The 21303-nt window shown below is 41.9% G+C and overlaps 1 protein-coding gene and 1 pseudogene across 3 annotated transcripts in view; both read right to left on the bottom strand.

Annotated features, from left to right (window-relative positions):
* mnb (minibrain) overlaps positions 1–17766 on the bottom strand; it is a 201392-nt gene extending 183626 nt beyond the window's left edge. For 2 of the 3 annotated variants that reach the window (XM_065225636.1, XM_065225638.1), the window contains exon 1: positions 17030–17766. The gene's annotated coding sequence lies outside the window, so the exon portion shown is untranslated. Of the gene's footprint in view, positions 1–7354; positions 8046–17029 lie in introns of those variants that run through there. The other variant, XM_065225637.1, reaches the window with a different exon arrangement.
* LOC135704255 (uncharacterized) lies at positions 10078–17927 on the bottom strand (annotated as a pseudogene).
* Between the last annotated feature and the right edge of the window lie 3376 nt (positions 17928–21303).

The raw sequence follows: 21303 nt of genomic DNA, 5'->3' as shown, positions 1-21303 counted from the left end.
TCGGAGTATCTGGATCCTTCATCTCGAACCGTTCGCTTTGCGTTAAGATTGGAGCTTCTCGTTCTGAAGTGTTCACGAACGTTTCCGGCGTTCTCACAAGGAAGTAATCTGGAGCCCCATCTGTTTTCGCTTTTCGTCATCGAGCTTTCGTGTCTACTGCCACCTGGATGCCGGCTATTCTACGCTGACGATGTCAAAATGTATGTGGTTATCAATTGCATCGCTGATTGTTAGGAGTTGCAGCTTATTGTGGATCGTATGCAGAGTTGGTGCTCCCGTAATTTCTGGACGCTCAGCATCAACAAGTGCAATGTGATATCATTGAATGAACCTGTCCGTGCCGTCGCTAATGCGTTTAATAACGTCTGTGCATTGTTTGACTTTAATGTGCCGTTAACTGTTTTTTATTAGAAGGCTGCCCTGAACTAGAACGTGTCCTGTTTTTGTTTTATTTTTTTTTCCTTTGATTTGATTTTCGTCGATCTTGTTTTCCGTGCTGAGCACCAATGCTACCGACGCCAGGGAGGCAGCTCGCACACCTGGACCCTACCTATCGACCCATCAACTCATAAACCGGGGGCCAACGGCTTTACTTCCCTTCCGAAGGAAGGCGTGATCAGAGATGTTATGCCTCAGAACATCCCGGCGGCGCCGACTGGGATTGAACCCAGGCCTGCTGGGGTGAGAGGTAATCACGCTTACCACTACACCACCGGCCCGCTGTGTTTTTGTTTTAATTATACTTTATTAATTCATTAAGACAACCATACGTCAGATGAATCATTGAAACAATAAATTAATAAATATGGAATACCAGGAACCCCCGTGCATATTACCGGTGTACAATTGTATTTTAAACTTCTGGTAACCCTATGGCCATCAGAAAACGGAGATTCTGGTGGCCTCATATGCTGGTTTGTTTTGATTCTGCGTTCCGTTAGGCATCATATTTCGCTTTTTTCCATTCCATCTGCTAAATGACGTTCGAGAAATTTTTAGTTTGCACGGCGGGCAGATTAGTCATGCCTTTTAAAGATCAGCGCGATCATAGACATCTAAGCCCTGTGCGAAAGAGACGGAGTCTTCTAGGTTTTGCTACTTCTCACAATCTCATCAACACAAATCCGCTCTTCCGTGGTCCTCACCTTTGTCAAGTCTACATTCAAATAAAACCGAGAACGCGAGCAACTAGGCATTTTGGGAGCCTCTGATCCCTCCGAACCATTCGGGGATGAATCTGGTCTTGTCTACTCGTCCGGGTCCTATGTTCGGAGATGATGACGAGGTCTTCGAGTCTGCTCTTATAGGAAAGTATTCGCATTACCATTCCTAGTCTTGAAACTCGCCAGTGGGGCACGCCGTATGAAACTAGAAATCCTGGGACTTAGTGAAGTCTGCTGGCCGAACTTTGGAGAACACAAGCTGCTTTCGGGACAGGTACTCTTATATTCTACTATGCGAGGTGAAAACGCTCCGCGACACAGGCTGCGCTCATCAAGTGGGAACCTATCAATGAGAGAATATTCGTTGCCAGATTCAGAACACGGGTCCGAAACTTTACCATAATCCAATGTTATGAGCCAACCGATGCTGCCGAATTGCAGGACAAAGAGAACTTTTACAGTCAGCTGAATGCTGTCGTGGATAAGACTCCAAGAGGTGATATCAAGATCTACACAGGCGACTTCAATGCGAAGATCGGCTCCGACAACTCGAACTATGAGCGCATTATGGGACGCCATGGTCTCAGAGATATGAGCGAGAACGGCGAGCTGCTTGGAGAGTTTTGTGGCAACAACGACATGGTGATCGGGGGTTCACTCTTCCCCCATCGCCCAGTGCATAAAGTCACATGGGTCTCCCGTGATGGATATACAGACAACCAAATCGATCACATCTGCATCAGCCGAAAATGGAGACGGAGCCTTCTTGATGTTCGGAATAAACGCTGCGCTGACATCGCGTCTGACCATCATCTCCTGGTCGGTGAGATCCGCCTACGCACTGCGCGGGTTCAACGGCGGGAGGAGAGACTCGGGCGGCGATTCAACACACGCCGACTGGAAGACCCAGCAGTGAAGAGATCGTTCGTCGAAGAACTCGAGGCTCGCGCAGCTAATATTCCGGAAGGTGGCAGCGTAGAAGAACAGTGGACGAGCATCAAGAATGCCTTTATTGAAACAAGCGAGAACAACCTGGGTGAGCTGCGCACTCAGAGGAAGAAGTGGATCACCGATGAAACCTGGAGGAAGATCGAGGAGCGGAGAGAAGCAAAAGCCGCGATAGAGCGAGCAAGGACCCGAGGAGCCAAGGACGAGGCCCGTCAGCTGTATTCGGTTCTAGAGAGTGAAGTTAAGCGCTCCTGTATACGGGACAAGCGAGCGTTGGTGGACTCCCTGACTGATGAAGGGGAGAAAGCCGCAGCAACTGGCGATATCCGCCTCCTCTATGATGTTTCACGACGCCTGAGCGGGGCAAGGATGAACCCAAGGATGCCTGTGAAAGATGCGACTGAACAGTTGCTCACCGACCCCACTGAGCAGTTGAAAAGTTGGTTTGAGCACTTTGAACAACTTCTCGAAGTTTCAACGGTCAACCAACCATCAACATCTCGGCATGATCCGCCAAGGGTGAGGCGCGTTACTCGCGTCAACACTGAAGCTCCATCATTGCAGGAGATAGAAGCAGCCCTCCGAAGTATGAGTTCCAAGAGTCCCTGTACTTCGTATTCATTGATTACGAAAAAGCTTTCGACCGACTAAACCACGAAAACGTGTGGGGCGCTCTGAGACGCAAGGGAGTCCCTGATAAGATCGTCAACCTCACCGAAGCGCAGTACGAGGCTTTCTCCTGCAGAGTGTTGCACAACGGAGCTTTGTCTGACCCGATTCGGGTAATCGCGGGTGTGAGGCAAGGATGTATATTATCACCGCTACTGTTCCTCATCGTAATCGACGAGATCATGGTTGGAGCCGTTGACCGGGTACCGAACCGTGGGTTGCTGTGGCAGCCTATTACTATGGAGCATCTCAACGACTTCGATTTGGCTGATGATGTTGCGTTATTAGCCAGTGGCGTCGCGTAACCTCACTTTTTACCTGTTCAACAACTTTGAAATCGTTATTTAGGGTAATTTTTACCTTCAAATCAGTTTCAAAAGGCATAGGGTCTTCTAGTTTCACTGATTTGTATCGATTGAAACCAATATTATTTTGTTTGTTTACGTTTTGAGAGTTGTTGAACAGGTAGATTGAGGTTAGGGCGACGCCACTGTTATTAGCACAACGGAACTCTGACATGCAGAGTAAGCTCGACGACCTTGTGGAACGCTCCTCTGAAGTAAAGGGTGATACGGTCAAAATTTGGTCAATATCAACTTGACGTATTTCTTTCAATTTTGCATTTAAAAAACCTGAACACCCCTCATTTTGAAGGTGTGTGTGTGTAGAATGTTGCTCCTATTTTGATTTTGGAATTCACTCTTCAGTTGTCAAAATGCCGTCCAAGCAAGAAGAGCAGCGTATCAAAATTTTGTTCGCGCATCGCGAAAATCCGAGCTACTCGCACGCAAAGTTGGCAAAATCGCTAAAAGTTGCCAAATCAACCGTTACAAATGTAATTAAAGTGTTTGGGGAACGTTTGTCGACAGCCAGGAAGTCTGGATCGGGGGGAAATCGAAAACCGGAAGCCGCTGAGACGACAAAGAGAGTTGCCGGTAGTTTCAAGCAAAACCCTAACCTCTCTCTCCGAGATGCCGCAAATAAGCTGGGTGTATCGTCTACAACCGTGCATCGAGCCAAAAAACGAGCCGGACTATCGACTTACAAGAAGGTAGTGACTCCAAATCGCGATGATAAACAAAATACGACGGCCAAAGCGCGATCCCGGAGGCTGTACACGACGATGCTGACGAAGTTTGACTGCGTGGTAATGGACGACGAAACCTACGTCAAAGCCGACTACAAGCAGCTTCCGGGACAGGAGTTTTATACGGCAAAAGGAAGGGGAAAGGTAGCAGATGTTTTCAAGCACATGAAACTGTCAAAGTTCGCAAAGAAATATCTGGTTTGGCAAGCCATCTGTACCTGTGGCTTGAAAAGCAGCATTTTCATAGCTTCCGGGACTGTCAACCAAGAAATTTACGTGAAAGAGTGTTTGAATAAACGTCTGCTGCCTTTCCTGAAGAAACACGGTTGTTCCGTACTGTTTTGGCCGGATTTGGCATCTTGCCATTACGGTAAAAAGGCCATGGAGTGGTACGCCGCCAACAACGTGCAGGTGGTTCCCAAGGACAAGAACCCTCCCAACACGCCAGAGCTCCGCCCAATTGAGAAATACTGGGCTATTGTCAAGCGGAACCTAAAGAAGACCAAAAAAACTGCTAAGGGCGAGCAGCAGTTCAAGGCAAACTGGCTTTCTGCGGCGAAGAAGGTGGACAAGGTGGCTGTACAAAATCTGATGGCAGGGGTCAAGCGTAAGGCCCGGCAATTCGGATTTGGAAAAGCGGAAGCCTAACTGAATATTTTTCCTGAATTTTATACTAATTGAACTTGAAAAAGAAATTTAATTTGATTTTTTAAATAAACGATTTCACCGATTTACACGCGTTTTCCCTTGACCAAATTTTGACCGTATCACCCTTTAGGTGTAACCATCAACGTCAACAAGACCAAATCGTTGGATGTCAACACGGAAAGCCGTTCCGATTTCACGGTAGCTGGGCAGGCAGTGGAGAAAGTCGAAAGCTTCCAATATCTTGGCAGCCAGATAGCGTCGGACGGCGGCACCAAGAGCGACATCGGTGCACGGATTAAGAAGGCGAGGGCTGCTTTTGCGTGTTTGCGAAATGTATGGAGAGCGAATCAGCTCAGTCGACGCACCAAAATCCGAATTTTAAACTCGAACGTGAAGTCTGTGCTGTTATACGCCAGTGAAACATGGTGTGTATCAGCGAAGAACACTCAGAAGCTGCAGGTGTTTATCAACCGATGCCTACTGTACATAATTCGTGCCTGGTGGCCTCACAATTGGATCTCAAATTCCGAGCTTCATCGGAAGGACGGAGCGGAAACGAAACCTGCAAGCAAGCACTGGACTGGAATCCAGCAGGACATCGCAGCAGAGGCAGACCGAGAGACTCGTGGCGGCGGAGCCTAAACAGTGAAATAAAGAACGTTGACCGAAATTTGACTTGGGCACAGGTCAAGGCCAAAGCTAGTAATCGTCTAGGATGGAAATCTTTCACAAAGGCCCTTTGCACCCCTGGAGGTGCGCAGGATCGTTAAGTAAGTAAGTAAGTAAGTATATCGCATATCCTTAGTTTAGTCCATGTCGTATTACTCCATCACTATTGAGAAATGATGAATTATTCGGTTTTGATGTAGTTGTCATTCTTGTCTTCATCGCAATTAATCGATTCTAATTGAAAGGTCCCGCTATTTATACCCTTCGGAGTGTTGTAACACCCTACAAAGGCGCGCCCCTTTGTCAGCCAAAATTGGATGCCTTAGCAACAAAATTAAACAATGACACCGATAATGACCATGCATCAGAACCCTAGTCTTAACCACTTCAAACTAGAGAACAACGAATAGAAGATTGGGAATCACATAGATGAAGACTAACTAACTCAAGTTTTCCTTGTTTCAAGAGCACCCTCGGTGGACAAAGCCGAGTCATGTCACTATCAACACGGCCAACAAAAGTAACAAGGACTGAGATGTGTTCCTTTGATTACTGAAAAATCCTGTTCCCCTACTTTGAAGTAGTCAAGACTAGGAATCGTTGGTAGATCTTACATCCCGTAACGTACCACGAAAAGGTGATCTACCCACGTTACGGGGCTATTCCATCCGTCTTAGTCATGTAGTATGTTGATGGGAGCAGTCGAAGTTTAAAATTTGGTGCACAGGTAAAATGTGAGGTTTCCTTACCTTCGCATTCTTGATCTTGAAAAACTGTTTCTAACTGCATATACTTTTGGATTCCTTCGAAAACAGTTGCTCGAAGAACTGACTCGTAGAATCGAAACTTAGGTCACTTCTCCGCATGCAAAACTCATACTGCCGCTATTCGCATAACAGTCCCATGTCCTGTGGATTTCCCATCTACATGGGACTGTTATGCGAATAGGGGCAGCATACTAAGCATTATCTACGGAAGCGGGGCAATCCAATGCAGTTTGATATTGAATTCTCGCTGTCTGGCCACGTTCTTGTATGGGTCCAATGTTCCATCTACATTATCCTGAAAAGTTCTCAAACCGACCTGTTTCAAAACTGCAGGTTGGTAAAACATCAAATTCCAGCGCTTCTCTCATCGTCACCTTAAACAAATCTCAACTAACCGACATCGCCTGGTGCTCCTTTTACGACTCTTGGGAAGGACGTAGGTATAGGCCATTAAAGCACACACCTTCAGAGACGACCATGCAAAGACTCAGAAGCCAACTGGAAGAGATTGCATTGTGGTAGTCTGTGCCTGTGGTTCACACATGCCAAGGCAAGTCGCCCCAAAAATGGTAGTGACCGATCAGTCAGCGCCGGAAAATGCCAAGGCTGTGTCGACCGACGACGAGCATGAAGAGGAATGCAACTGCACATATGGCACTGCTGCACTGCAACTGCTGGTGGACTCTTCGGGATCTCAATCAATTATTTTTGCGAAGCAAGTTCCAATCTCAAGTGCACACGCCTACCATTCCGTAGGGTGGTGGAAAAAATGCACTCACCACCTCCGGCAGGGAAAAAAACAGAGTGTAAAGCTGAAACTTCTCTTCACACGTTCCAATTAGTTTTCGGTGGAAAAGTTATGGTTGCCGATGTTTTGTTGTTGTTGTTGTTGCCAATCTCGGTTGCGTTGTTTTTGTTGTTGTTGCTACTGCTGTTCCAAAATCAAAACTTCACCGACACACACACCTAGCGTGGCCCGTCTCGCACACCAATACTAATTCGAAGGGCCCCAGCTGTACATATCATTAGGGGAAAGAGGATGATAGCGAGTGAATGTTGAATGTTGTACTCTTGCTGGTGTGTTTTAACGGTGTTGGTGTAATATCAAAATGGTGGACGTCATTTTTTCCCCATTTCTTCCAGTGGCAACAGCAGCAGCACCACCAGCAAGCAGAAGCATCAGCACAGCGCTACCAGACAGCAAAAGTTTCATGTCTCCTTTTGGTTGGGACTGCAAGATGGTCCTCCGGTCTGACGGAGATGTGTTTTTGGGGCGCAGGGAATTAAAAATCTGTGACTGATCACACTTTCTATCAGTTTTTTTTTTCGTTACAATCAAAACACCAGTATTTTGTTTTTCCTTGACATCTTGGACCTTAATGAAATTGTTGACCGATATTTACCAGCGTAATTTGTTGACTGTTGCAAATTCTGACGTCTTATCCAAACTGGGTATCCATTTAAAAGCAATTCACTATTCTTCGCTGCATAAAATCAAACACAATTCACTTATTTTTTTCCATACACTAATGCATTTCCGTTTATGATTTTCCACTTTCTTGCTTCAAGTTTCACTAACTGGCGTCGAGGCCCACTAGAGAAAAAAAAGACTCTTCCTATTATTTTGATTCCGTTTCGAGTCGAGAGCACTGTTTCGCGATAATCTTTCACCACCTTTCTGTTGTTTTCGCTATCACCCACCACACGCTGACTGACTGTGAGGTAAGACGCAGTGCCGAAGAAAAGCAAAACACACTCACTTCACTTCAAAACGCTTTTCGCCGTCTGTGTTTTTTCCTAATCAAATAATGGCAATTAAAAACCACCATCAGTCAAACACCCCGTCGTCTTCGGAGTCGCGAGATTTGCTCGTTCCGCAGGTTGGAAAAACCACAAACCAAGGTGCAGCAGCACGATCATCGGAAAGTGTTCACCATTTCCACACACTCTTTTAATACTTTTGCTGGTAGCTGGCAGCTAGACACACTGCATGATGACGGTACCTCTAATATCCCTCTATCCAAAATATAAAAATTTCCTGATGTAGATTTCGATGGAAATGCGCTCGCTCACAACTGTAAACACCAATATACTGAAATTGCTGCTGTTCTGGCAGCCGCTGCTGCTGACACCGAAAATTTCATACGAGAAAAACGTAAACGCTCGGCGCTGTCAAAACACACGCACACACTGTCAACAAAAACAAATCCAGAGTCGAATCGAGCCGCGAACTGTCAACCTCTGGAGATGCGCGATGACGGTCGACATAATAGTGTGGTCGACCATCCATGTTTGGTTGATGATGACGGTGACTCGTTGGAGCAGCACTTCGGGTCGAGCTCGGGACACCGCCGACACTGATGACGATGATGATGCTGATGATGATGGCGGTGCGCACACAATCTCACACACGGAGTGCCGACACCGACGAAAAGGAAGAGTCTATTCACCTTTCGTCGTCGTCTGGCGAGTCAGTCAGTGCTGGCAGAAGTCAGGGAAAATTATTATGCCTCACTGAGAGCGGAAACCGTTTTGTGGGGGAGCGGATATTGATTTCAATGATCGTTTTTGTAAACGATTGTAATTTTATTCACACTTCACAATTAATCATATCGTCAGGCCAATTTGACCATATTGATTAAGGTTTTCGAAGACCTAACCAAACGAACAATGGGTGGTTAAGAACGTTCACCATACGAAATCTCACTTTTTCCCATACATTTTTTGCTAAGGAACTATAGCCTAACCACATAAGAAAAGGTTCATGTTTGGTTGTTGTTGTTGTTGTTCTTTATTAGCGACCGTTTAACCATTTGGTCATTCGGGTCGTTTTGATAAATTACAGTTTAAAGCTTAAAAATTAGTATTTGAATTTATCACTTCTTAACCTACTCCGGTTGCCTTCTTGGATCTGGTCATGGTCGGGTCTTCCTTAATTAAACGTTGAGGACTGCTACAGATTTGGCAGCTTTGAGTGCTGCTTTCTTCCATTGTTTCCTTAGTATGTTGATGATACTGATGATTAGCTGGATTGACACTATGACGAGGATAAGTGAGAGCTTCCAGTTGTGGTCTTCTAGGTTTCCTGTGTGGACTTCTTGATTCTCGATTATGGTGACGTCCTGGTCACCGTTTTGGGTGGTATCTTTGCTGTCTGCGTTTCCCATTGTATGAGTGCTGGATGTATGGTTGTACTCTAGTTGAACCGTGGATGATTTGAATATGACTGTTGCTTGATTGCCATTTGTCGGTTTTATAAGTATTGCATTTTGCTGACAGTTTTCTTTGGTGGTGAATTTTGTTGCGTTCTTTTTGTGTTGAATCAGCATAGGTTCGATGTTGATTGTGGTTGTTTATGGATTTTGCTATCCTTCAAGAACTTGATTGTTTTTTCTATGGAATTTGCATCGTCTCCTAGTATTTCATCTAAAGAGGAGCCCAGGTGATTGTTTTTTCTTTCTGCGTCGTAGCGGGGACAATCGATTAATATATGTTGAACGGTAATTGGTATTCCACAAGATAGATATATTTCCGGGTTTTCTTTTCTTGCAATGTGGCCATGAGTTAATTTGGTATGTCCAATTCTTAGCCTTGTTATGATTCGGCTTGCATATCGATCTTTATTGTATGAGGTGCTCCATTCCGAAATTGTGTTCTTGATTTGCCTGAGCTTGCTGTTGTTCATGAACCATTTGTTTTGCCAAGCTTGGTTTATATGTTCGTCAACCATTCGTTTGAAATCTGCGAATGGTGTGTAAATGTCGATTGGGGATTTGAACATAGCCCCATGTTTTGCCAGCTCGTCTGCTTTCTCGTTGCCCGTGATGTTGACGTGAGTTTCTTGTAGGATCGATTTGATTTTCAAAATCCATGGGTGATTACAGTTGTTGTTAGCGACAGCTTCCAGTACGCTTTTTGAAGGTATCGTAACCAGGAATTGAGTGTTCGTTTGACCTGTTTGTTCTTGTTTCTTGTAGACTGATTAGAGATGGCTTGTACTCATTAATCAATATCCGTAATTCTGCGTCTTGTTTTCTGATGCCATTACAATTCCATTGAATAATTTCGGTTGATTTTCGGTTTGCTGTTGAATCCATTCAAGTTGTTTTGATGGCGATTATTGGGTTTAGGGTTGCATCTCATCATCGCTACCCTCTTGAGAGCTGACATCCGATTCTGAGTTAACGTACTCAACCGTTTCACATTTTTTCATCTTATCGTTACCTTTCTTTTTCCTTGGGGGAGATTCGATGGGATTTCCTTGGCTCCTGGTGTGTTTTCCTGATGGTTTGTATCCGTAGAGTTTCAGTGTGTTCTCCAGTTTGGAATAATTCTCTTTGAGAATTTCGAGCTCCTTTTCTGCCGTCTTTCTTTTTTTTTTCTTCTCTGTAGGCATTAACTGCCTGTTGAAACTGGTTTTATATTTCCATGAGCTTATTTTCCATCTCCTTCATTTTTTGTTCGAACTGTTTCTGCAGATCTAACCTTAGTGCTTCCGCGTAAGATTTCTTTTCTTCATTTAATTGTTTGATCTTCTCATCAAATTGTTGGGTTAATGCACTTTTAATGGAATCTGAATACGTGATTTTATTTTCGCTTTCCACTATTTTTCTAGCTTCCCAAAAGTTAATATTTCTGTCCACTTTCACTTTGGTGATAGCTACTTCTTTCTTGAATGCTGGGCACCCTTTGAAGAATGCTCCATGAAAATCACCACAGTTAACACATTTTTCTGCATTTTCACAGATTTCATGGAATGCCTCACCGCATTTGTTACACTTTTTTTCACTGTTACAGTTTTTCCGATACGCCCGAACTTATAGCACACGAAGCACCTCAAAGGGTTCGGATACCACGGTCTTGTTTCCAACAGAATGTACCCAATTTTTACTTCTTTAGGTGGAACCGTACCCTTGACAGTGAGGACAAAAATTCCAGTGGGAGTTTTGTTCTCATCGTGTCCTTTCATAATCTGCCGAACTTCAGTTATTCCTGTTTTCGATAGGTCTTCGAGTAAGTCTTGGTCACTGTCAAACTTTATGTCCTGGCAAAAAACCACTACTTTGCACGAATTAAGAGTTCTTTGCTCGGACACTTTGGTGGAAATTCCTTGAGCCAGCTTTTCGATTTTAGCCAGGTTTCTGGCCTGGCTTTCACTTTTAACGTGGACGAGAATTTTCCCGTCTTTCGTTTTTTTTTGCGCTTGCTACTTCCCCGCAGTAAGCTTTAATTGTTTTATCGACGAGAATCGGAGAGACTCCGTGGAAGGATTTACCCTCCTCTCCCCTTTCCATAACTAAAAACTTTCCACCACCTCCACCAGAGGTTTCCCCCAGCCAGGGGGAAACTAGAATTATTCATCTGATAAATTTAAACCACTGCGTTAGGTGAACAAATTGCACACCGGGTTTATTGACACTCGCGATTTGATGACTTATCACTTTGGCCGTTGGACCGCGCGTGTAATGTGACACCACTCGAGGGTATTTAATTGAACACAAGCGAATTAAAAACAGCGACTGTACTGAACCGTGGTCAAGCTAATACTGTTCATGTTTGGTAAGTGAAACCTATTTCATTTAGCGTTCGAATAAGGTAGTACGGTTTTGAGCCAACCATAGTTGTTAACTTCAAGATATACTATGAACGGATAGAAATGACCATACTTATTGCCGTTATAATAAAGTCGTAGCTTATGCGCAATACAGCAGATATGGGTTGTTCTTTAATTTTAATGTGATTTACAAGATTTATTTTTGTGGATACCTCCCTTGCTCTTGGTAACATTTTTTAATGGTCTTAATATAAAGGGTATAAATAAATGAATGCACCCTGAAAAACAAACCTCCTTTCAAGGGGTAAGCAACTCTGCACATTGTGCCGAAACACATCGTGGCACGCTGTTCGGCACGTCATGCCACACGATGACAAGTATAACACAAAATATAATAAAAAACGGCATCAATGTTTTGTGTTGACATTTTGCCAATCGTTGCTAAGGTTTACTTCTAGATAGAGCTGGAATTAGGGCGTAACAGCTTTTGTAAACAATGACTTCTTTCGATGATTTCTAGAAAGCTAAGGCACGCAAACGCAAATCAACAACACCATCGGGTAGGGGAAGACTAACCCTACCCGACGGTTATGTTGGTTTGTGTGGGCGTGCCATGAGTTCCTAGAAATCATCGATAGAAGTAATTGTTTACAAAGGCTGTTACGTCCTAATTCCAGCTCTATCTAGACTTCTTCGTTTACTTCAAAGTAAGGGGGAAAGGGATTTTCTGTCAGTGCCATTTTCCAGCTCAATTTTCCCCAATCATAATAAGAGATTGTTTAATTGACGAGACTCTCTTAAGAGCAAATTTTCATTATGTCGTAAGTAACATTCGCACCAATCCGAGAAAAATAAAGTTTTGTCAAAGTGTATTTACCAGGATATTCCGGAGAATTATCAATTACGTCTCCTTACGTGCAGCCCATTCATCATTTTAGGACCACCGAAATCTTCTTAGCAACAAACAGTTCGATTTATTTACTTTAATAATGAGAAAGCGAAACGACGAACGTACACTTTTCACGGGTTTCTCAGCGCTGTTACTTAAGGCAAACGGCATCTCCATAGAAATCGGGTGACTTAAGTAACATCGAGAACTAGGTGATTACGTCAAAAAGAAATTTGACTGGTAAATAAATTTAAAAATGGGATGTGATCCTATATTCGGACAGTATATAGTGAAATAGCAGGAGCATCGATTGACACTGATAGCTCGACTTTGTTTACCTTTGTTACTTTCGACGTAATGAAAATTTGCTCTTGCTTTGTCCTTATGCCTTCTGGGGAATGAACCTCTACAGAAAGTCCAAACGGCTTTTGAGAGGTGTCCATAGTTTCAGAGAAGTCCAAACGAATTAGTCAGAGTCACCACGCTCCGCAAAATAGGCCAGAATTAACTAGAATTAAGTATTAGCTCCATGGCCATAGGATCCGGACCGAGAGTCAATTAAATGGGTAATGAGCATTGCAGCGATAATGTACGGTGTCCACAACAGTCCAAATGATCCTACTATTCTTCAGATGTATCTGAAAGCGCCGCTGTTTCTCGAGCTGTTTCTCCCGCAGAACCACCCGGTACGATTGATGGTTCAATTATAAGTCGACCGTACAGCTCATTCTATGGGCTGAACTCGGATTCGATTGACTGTGGAGGCTGGTGGAGTCGGTGGATCCCATATTACCGGTTTGCAGTGTCTCTACGCTCTTTCGAAACTGTTCGTATCACCGACGGCAACAGCAACATTAAGAAAGATGCTACTAACAGAATTGTGGAGGTAACCACACCGGAGGTTACAGAGCCAATCGCAATCGGAACCGGAAGCAGTTTCAGGGAGATTATTATGCCATTGTATAAAACATATGAAGGAACGACAAGCAGCATACTACGAGGAAGTAGTCATCAAACGACTGCAACCTGTATCGATTTGGATAAACCCTGGACTAAGTAGTTTGACCCCCTCCCTAAGCGGATGACCGGCAATCAGCTTGTTTCACAACTTTTTTTCATACTTGACGTGAAAATGTAAACACACAATCTCAAAAGTCATAAGTGCAGAGTTGCCAAACTCATGGGTTACTGAGACTGATACCTTAATTGCCACACTTCAGCACGTTCGGTACAACGCTTGACCTAGTTTTCGGCACAGATTGGAATGTGCAGAGTTGAACACCCCTTGCCTCCATTCCATTTCTGGAAGAAATGAACCTAAATGAAATGAGCCAGAGGATCACCGCTGTTAGCCATGATGGCTGGGATTGTCAAAGGCCCTAAATATTTACGTAGAAAATTAATGCGCTTTTAAGAAATACTTTGTACTTTAAGCTAATTTTAGTTCATTAACTACGTAGACAGTTTTTTGGGATCCTTCCCCCCCCCCCCGTCCCCCTGCGTAGACAATTAAACACACATTTTTTTTTTAATTTGATGGGCCGTGGATAATTGCCAACTCCCCTAAACTATCTACGATGTTTATGAACAGCCCCTTACTTATTTCTTTTTTTCTCGATGTTAAAACAGATTTTCCACGTAAGGGTTTAAAAATAAAAAAATAACACAACAAAACAACACAATGAACTCATGACCACCGTTTCAAACAAAAGCGTTTTATTCTGCTTACACCAATTTTGTATAAAGTTAACATAGCTAGTAAGGTGTCAGTGAAGTTTGAACTGTTCTATAAATGGTAGTTTTCTATGCGGGTAGTGAACGACAACCTAAAGAAATCAGTTAGTTGAATTTAATAGAAAAACTAAGTCAACAATCTTCAAAACAAGAACTTTTCCCTGGATTTAAATAGTTCAAGTTTAAGCCATCTAGAACAATTTATTGGTTCACTTTCCTACATGATTGGTAATGTCATTATAGTTTGTAATGCAGTTATGATTGAGAGTTAAGAAATATTTTCTTGAATTTAATTAAATTCCCTACGATTCCCTGATTTTCCAGATAGTCGACACCCTGTTTAAATTAAGATTTTGTGAGGAATTTGAGATTTTTTTAAAGTCATATAAATACGAATATTTTAGTGTCCACCCAGAATCATGAAAAGTCACATATAGTGAACATGTCTCTAAGCCTGGGATGTTGAAATGTTTCCTTTGAACTGAACCGAATTTTGAAATGTTGGCCTTGAATCTTTAAAATTGTTCTAAGCCTGAGATTAAAAAAATCTCAGTTAAACTGCTGCAGAATCTCTAACAATATTCTAAATCCGATGTTTTTAAAATATTCCAAGAAACATTTTTCAGGGTTAGCTTCATAACCTGGTAGTTTTTTCCGGATTTTGTGGAATTCACGCAATGTTTTAAATTAAGTTTCACTTCTTCGCATTTCAAGCTTATTGATTATCACATATTAGCAAGCGGATAGTCACTCAGCATATTGTGCCAAAATTAGATTCGGCACAGCTTGGGAACATCCATCGGCACAATCTCATACACACTTAATCTAGCTCGGTAAAATCTCCAACAGCCGATTACCTCGGCATTTATTTTTGCTGATATCTCTGCAAAATATCTGTTTGTTAGCTGATATCTCAGCAAAATTTTATTTGTTAGCTGAGTCTCGGCAGTATTTTTACTAAATCTCAGCAAAATAAATTGCAGAATCACTCGGCTGTTGGAATCTCGGCGAAAAATTTTAAGTGTGTAGGCATTGGATTGTTGTTAATAAGATGGGAGCACTGCTTGACAACTGTCATTGAAGTTGTTCACAACATTACGTGCTGTTTGACTGTATGTTCATGAACATCCTCTAATTGAATATACCAGAAGAACTAAGACCAGAAGTTCACTTCTCGGTTCACTTATAGATTTAAATCCGAAATGTAGGTTCTAGAGTGGGCTCAAAAGAAAGAGGCAAGTAATCAGACCCCATTAGTACCCTTAATTCAAATAAAGCTGCAACTCACACAAAACAAACTACAGAAGTCCACCGGTTCCAAATCTTTCCGATCGCTGATAGACCATTGATTTTCACATCACATCACGGTTTCTGGTCTGGCATTGAGGGCATTATAAAGCTCTAAAACACAGGACTTTTATTATCCAATGAACACAAAACACCAAAATTTCGCACCCCCACCAGTTCCCGCGTCATCCTTAATCCGATTTATTCTTGCGATTTCAAACCAAAACATTGAAGGTGTCAGAAATACCGGGTTTCCGGGTTAGGTATTTTACAAACAAGCGCAGCTTGCTCTATGACTGGCATAACCAGCACCTTTACCGACTGAGCTAAAGAAGGCTTCAAATTCAGTTACATCGTAATAACCCCAGTAACTCTGAGCACTGAAGATAATCCACGATAATCTCTGAGAATTGAAGATAATTCACGATGATCTCTGATAATTGAAGATAAAACCTATACCTAACTTTATTTTCTAAAATAAGACAGAGAGTTTCAATATCCATTTATTAGATAGCGGCACCGGTGGTGTAGTGGTGAGTGTGACTGCTTCTCACTCCAAAAAGGCCTATGTTCAATCCCACTCGGCACAGTCGGGTTTTCCTGCGGCATAAAATCTGTGATCATCGCCTTTATTCGGAAGGAAAAAAAACCGTTGGTACCCGGCCTATGAGTTGATGGGTCGAAAGGTAGGGTCAAAATGTGGGAGTTGCCTCCCTGGCGTCGATAGCATTGGTACTCAGTACGGAAAACAAATCAAGGAAAAAACAATAATTAGAGGATAACCCTAATTTTTGCAACGGCCAAAAGAATGAGCTTTTTGAGTAAATAAACTGGTAGTAGACAAAAGCGTTAGGACTTTTATTTTGATAAATTCCCACTGTGCAGAAATCTTCAAGTTTTCAGGAATTTTGGAAGAGATCCATAGGACTGCTCCGGAATGTACATACGTATTACACAAAGACAACAATTCAATGATCAATGATTTGTTGTCTTCAGTATTACAGATAGTTCATGGGATCTGCACAGATATACCATACCAAAAGAATCAACCAAACCGATAATTTTATATAAATAATCCCAGAACAATCACCATTCCTGAAGGAAATACAATGTTGTTGCAGCAATTAAACCACACGAAACAAAAATTAATTATTAAATTCATGGCTTTCACTTATACATTTTTGCCAGAACATCAGCCTTATACATTCAATAAGATAAACCACATAGCGGAAATGGATGTAATGTCGGCCTAAATGCCCCTAATTTGAACCCATACATAAATTCAGCAATCAACTAAATTTTCAATAGCGACCAAAAATATCCATCAGTACCGTCCCAATAACGCGTTCATCTAGATAAAATTGATAAATATCAGATTTTTAGCGATAGACCCCATCTTAGATCCATAGGCCAACATTAGAGCCATTTCCCCTAGGTCCTATAATAATGCATAAACGATATGTGTTCATTTGACTCATGATCTTCATGTGAACTTTTTGCAAGGCGTCTGCTTATTAGTTAACTTATACAGTTTATGAATAATCAGCAATAGAAATGTTACAAACGGTATACGGGGTGCACCGATAGAAATGTTTACAAACAAACGAAACTAACCTGTGAGTTCTTCTGCAAACGATCCACGAAGATTGGCAACACTTGTTGGATCGGACACTATATAGCTCTCTCTTTCCTCGCAGAGTTTGCGTCTCTCGTTGATTTATGTGTTCCTCGGATGTGTGCGTGCTGTGCATTGGACGCCCAACATAACAAACTACACTCACAAATTTCACCACCGACACACGGCCGAGACGGATTCTCCGAAAGGCACTGACTGCCGCCGCCGCCAACCGCTTTCTACACCGCTCCTCGTTCACCTTTCCGGATGAGGGCAAAAAAATTCTCCAGACGACCAAATTTTCGCACCATCCAAATCAAACTTTTCCCACTTTGGGCTTCACTTTGCACCAAAAACCGACACCAGCTCAATGAAGAGCGAGATTTCTTCACACACCGACCGAGGCCCACCAGTGCTCCACAATTTTCGGCCTGTTGAAAAACACACTTGACTCGGCCACCCAGAATATTATTGGGGAAAAAATATGAGCACCACGCAAGAGTGAGAATGAGACAGGGGCGCCGCACACCGAAAAGTGAAAATTTTTCTGCTTCCACCAGCGGACACTATTTCCGTACACAAAACCGCACCCCACTCGCCGGAAACGGGTCACTTCCGTCGCGGATACACGATTGCTAGCGAATACCGTCGGTTTCCACCGGAAATTTATCACTTTTCATGGAGCAATATTGAATCTCGCCTTCACGGGCTGGCCAAAAGGGACACTCTTTTGCTTTTGCTGCTGCTGCTGCCTCGTCGACGACGTCGTGCTGCACGAGAGTGAAATGGCGAAAGCACACATACACCGCAGGAACACTCACGCAACACTGTATGGGAAGAGCGCAGGGCAAAGCAAGACGGACAATCGTCTGGCGTTTGCGGAAGCGAGATAGGCATTGGCTCCAACAGCGGACGGTCAGAAAATAATGACAGAACCGTTTCGGGACAACATTGTTACACCTGGAAGGTATGCTTGTTCAACAACGAAATCTACATTCTAATAAGAATTCTGTTTGGAGAGTTTCAAGAGCAAATTTTCATTACGTCGAATGTAACAAAGGTAAACAAAGTCGAGCTATCAGTGTCAATCGATGCTCCTGCTATTACACTATATACTGTCTGAATATAGGATCACATCCCATTTTTAAAATTATTTACCAGTCAAATTGCTTTTTGACGTAATCACCTTCCGATCAAAATAGTTTTCGATGTTACTTAAGTCAACCGATTTCTATGGAGATTCCGTTTGCCTTAAGTAACAGCGCAGAGAAACCAGTGAAAAGTGTACGTTCGTCGTTTCGATTTCTCATTATTAAAGTGAATAAATAGAACTGTTTGTTGCTTAGATTATTTCGGTGGTCCTAAAATGATAAATGGGCTGCACGTAAGGAGACGTAATTGATAATTCTCCCGAATATCCTGGTAAATACACTTTGACTTAAGTAACAATAGGGGCCACCAAACGACGTATAATAACTTTTGACTCAAAAACCAGTATTTTTTAGCATGAAAGCTAGCGATTTGCATTTGTATGATTAAAACCCGGCTTAATATGTTAAACATCCCGCATAAACGCGAACCATAAATTGACCTTACCTAAAATGATTAAAAATTGTTTATAATCCCTGCTAAACTTTAACTGAAATGGTTATGGAACTTTACATGAACGTTTAATGATAAAGTTTTAACCTTATTTATTATGGTTTTTTGGAACTGGACCTTACAAATAATGGGTTGTTAAGAACCATTACCATTCAAAATTCTTGTTTTCTCCATACATTTTCGAAAAGAGAACTATATTAGAACGTTTTTACTTATGATTTGAGAACATTAATGGTAATGGTTATGGTAGTCAGTAAGGTCCATTAATGGTTTTGTATTATCGCTCAACTTTACGTGGAATATATCGTGAATTGGTAATCAGTAAATTACAGGCAACCAATTCGCGATATATTCCACATAAAGTTGATCGATGTTACAAAACCATTCGTGGACCTTATTGACTACCATAACCATTACCATTAAAGTTCTCAAACCATAAGTTAAAAGGTTCTAATATAGTTCTCTTTCCGAAAAAGTATGGAGAAAACAAGAATTTGGAACGGTAATGGTTCTTAACAACCCATTATTTGTAAGGTCCAGTTCCAAAAAACCATAATACATAAGGTTGAAACTTTATCTTTAAACGTTCATGTAAAGTTCCATAACCATTTCAGTTAAAGTTTAGCAGGGATTATAAACAATTTTTAACCATTTTAGGTAAGGTCAATTTACGGTTCGCGTTTATGCGGGATTGCTATCACTATGAGATTATATGTGTTTAATTGGAAATAGGAATAACTTTTCGGTCATCAAAACAAAACTTTATTTTTCTCGGATCGGTGCGAATGTTACTTACGACATAATGAAAATTTGCTCTTGGTTTGTACTGTGTTGATACACGCTATTTCAAAACTCTCAAATTATAGTAGAATCCTCCCAAATTTGACTAGAATCCACCCAGATCGGTCCAAAATGGACCTAAATACAAAGCAAAAAATAAAAATAAAGGGTTGTGTCCTAGACACGACCGCAGTATGACGTAGAACCTATCTATCTATCTCTATCTATGATGCATGATATATGCATTTAGGTTAACATTCGAAGTCCCTCCTTCTTTAAATATTCTGCACAAAACATACTTTCTAAACCCCGCAACTGACAGGATTTCCAGCCATTTTATTACGCAGAACGTTTCTTTTGGGCAGAATATGGAAAAAAGGATGGACTTTGGATGTTATTATAATTTCATGTATAGAGGTACCAGATATGGTTTACAGTCAGTTGTGTGTAATTCACCAACATAAAATCATCGAATATGTCTTTCAAGCAATTTTTTTTTTCCTCAAATTTGAAAGTTTTCGTGCGGGAAGAAATTAAGGGAAAATCTTCTGTTTTTACTATAATTGTGGTTTGTTTAAAATTTATTTCCCGGAAAAAAGTGATCGTCAAAGTCCATGTCTTTTCGGGTTATTGTTGAGGGGGGGGGGGGAGGCAGAGGTTGTTGTGAAGGGGGAGGGGGTTTACATGCATTGCTTTTCCTCATTCCTCATTATGTCGCATTCTTCATTGTGGTCACGCCATGATCCACCTTTAGCCACTGACTGTGTTCCATTTGGTGAATTTTCACTTAAATTTGACACTTCGAAAATAAATTAAGATGTTCGAAAATCCCTCTGTTGTTGATCTTCCTATTTTCGAGAAGGTGTTTGTCAAAATTTATTCATCGTCTGTCAAAAATAAGTCTGGTACAATAGCAGGTTTATTTGAAAATTTTCCATCTGTCAAATTTAAGTTTTTTTTTTTTTTTTTTTTTCCTTTATTATAGAGATTTTTAGCCATAGGCTAGTTCATCTCTTGACAAATTTAAGTGAAAATTCACCAAATGGAACACAGCCTGAGTGAGCCAAAAATAATAATGATTTTCTTCGGGACCCAGTGGTCTTAGAGTTACCTCTATGATTCTATTCCGACACTAACATGGAGCGATCGTCGAAGGGATGCTGGAATTCCTTCATCTGTTTTTTGCGAAGGGGACGACTCTATCTTCGATGCAAAAAAGATTGTGTTTTGCTGTGGCTAGCTGCGCGCACGCTGAGTAGATAGCAAGAAGATTGATGACGATTCTGAAGATTTCCTGCAAAAAGATGATGAGCGATGCAAGTAGATGCGACAAATGAAAGAAGATTTTTCGAACATTGGTTCGCTAGTGTGTGATTTGTTGAGCATCTAAACTTGAGATTTAGATGTGTCGCCCCCCTCGGTTTTTTGTCATGCTACACGAAACGAAAATCAATTATTGTATCCATGTGTTTCACTTATACATTTTTGCCAAAACATCAGCCTTATACATTCCATAAGACAAACCACATAGGTCCTATAAGAATGCATAAAAGGTATGTGTGACCGCTTATACATTTCATTTGACACATGATCTTCATTAACTTTTTGCAAGGCGGCTGCTTATTAGTTGGTGGAGGCGAACCAGCCCCAGGCTGAAAGCCTCCCTAATAAAGATAAATTAATTAATTAATTATTAGTTGACTTATACATTTTATGAATAATGAGCAATAGAAATTTGCCAAAAGGTATAAGGAGATTTCTATCCGTGTACTAAGAATTGTTCAGATGGTCCTCCATTTGGGATGATAGTAGTCCTCTCTGAGATTGTCTGGAATCTCTCTGGAATTGAACTGAACTCTTTCGGTTGTTTGGGACTGTCATGAATGCCCCT

Source organism: Ochlerotatus camptorhynchus, unplaced genomic scaffold (assembly GCF_037179485.1).
Source record: "Ochlerotatus camptorhynchus isolate MF236.1 unplaced genomic scaffold, CSIRO-AGI_Acam_v1.1 ptg000232l, whole genome shotgun sequence".
NCBI lineage: Eukaryota > Metazoa > Arthropoda > Insecta > Diptera > Culicidae > Ochlerotatus > Ochlerotatus camptorhynchus.
Note: the sequence above shows the minus strand (reverse complement) of the source record. Positions and strands in the feature narration are given on the sequence as shown.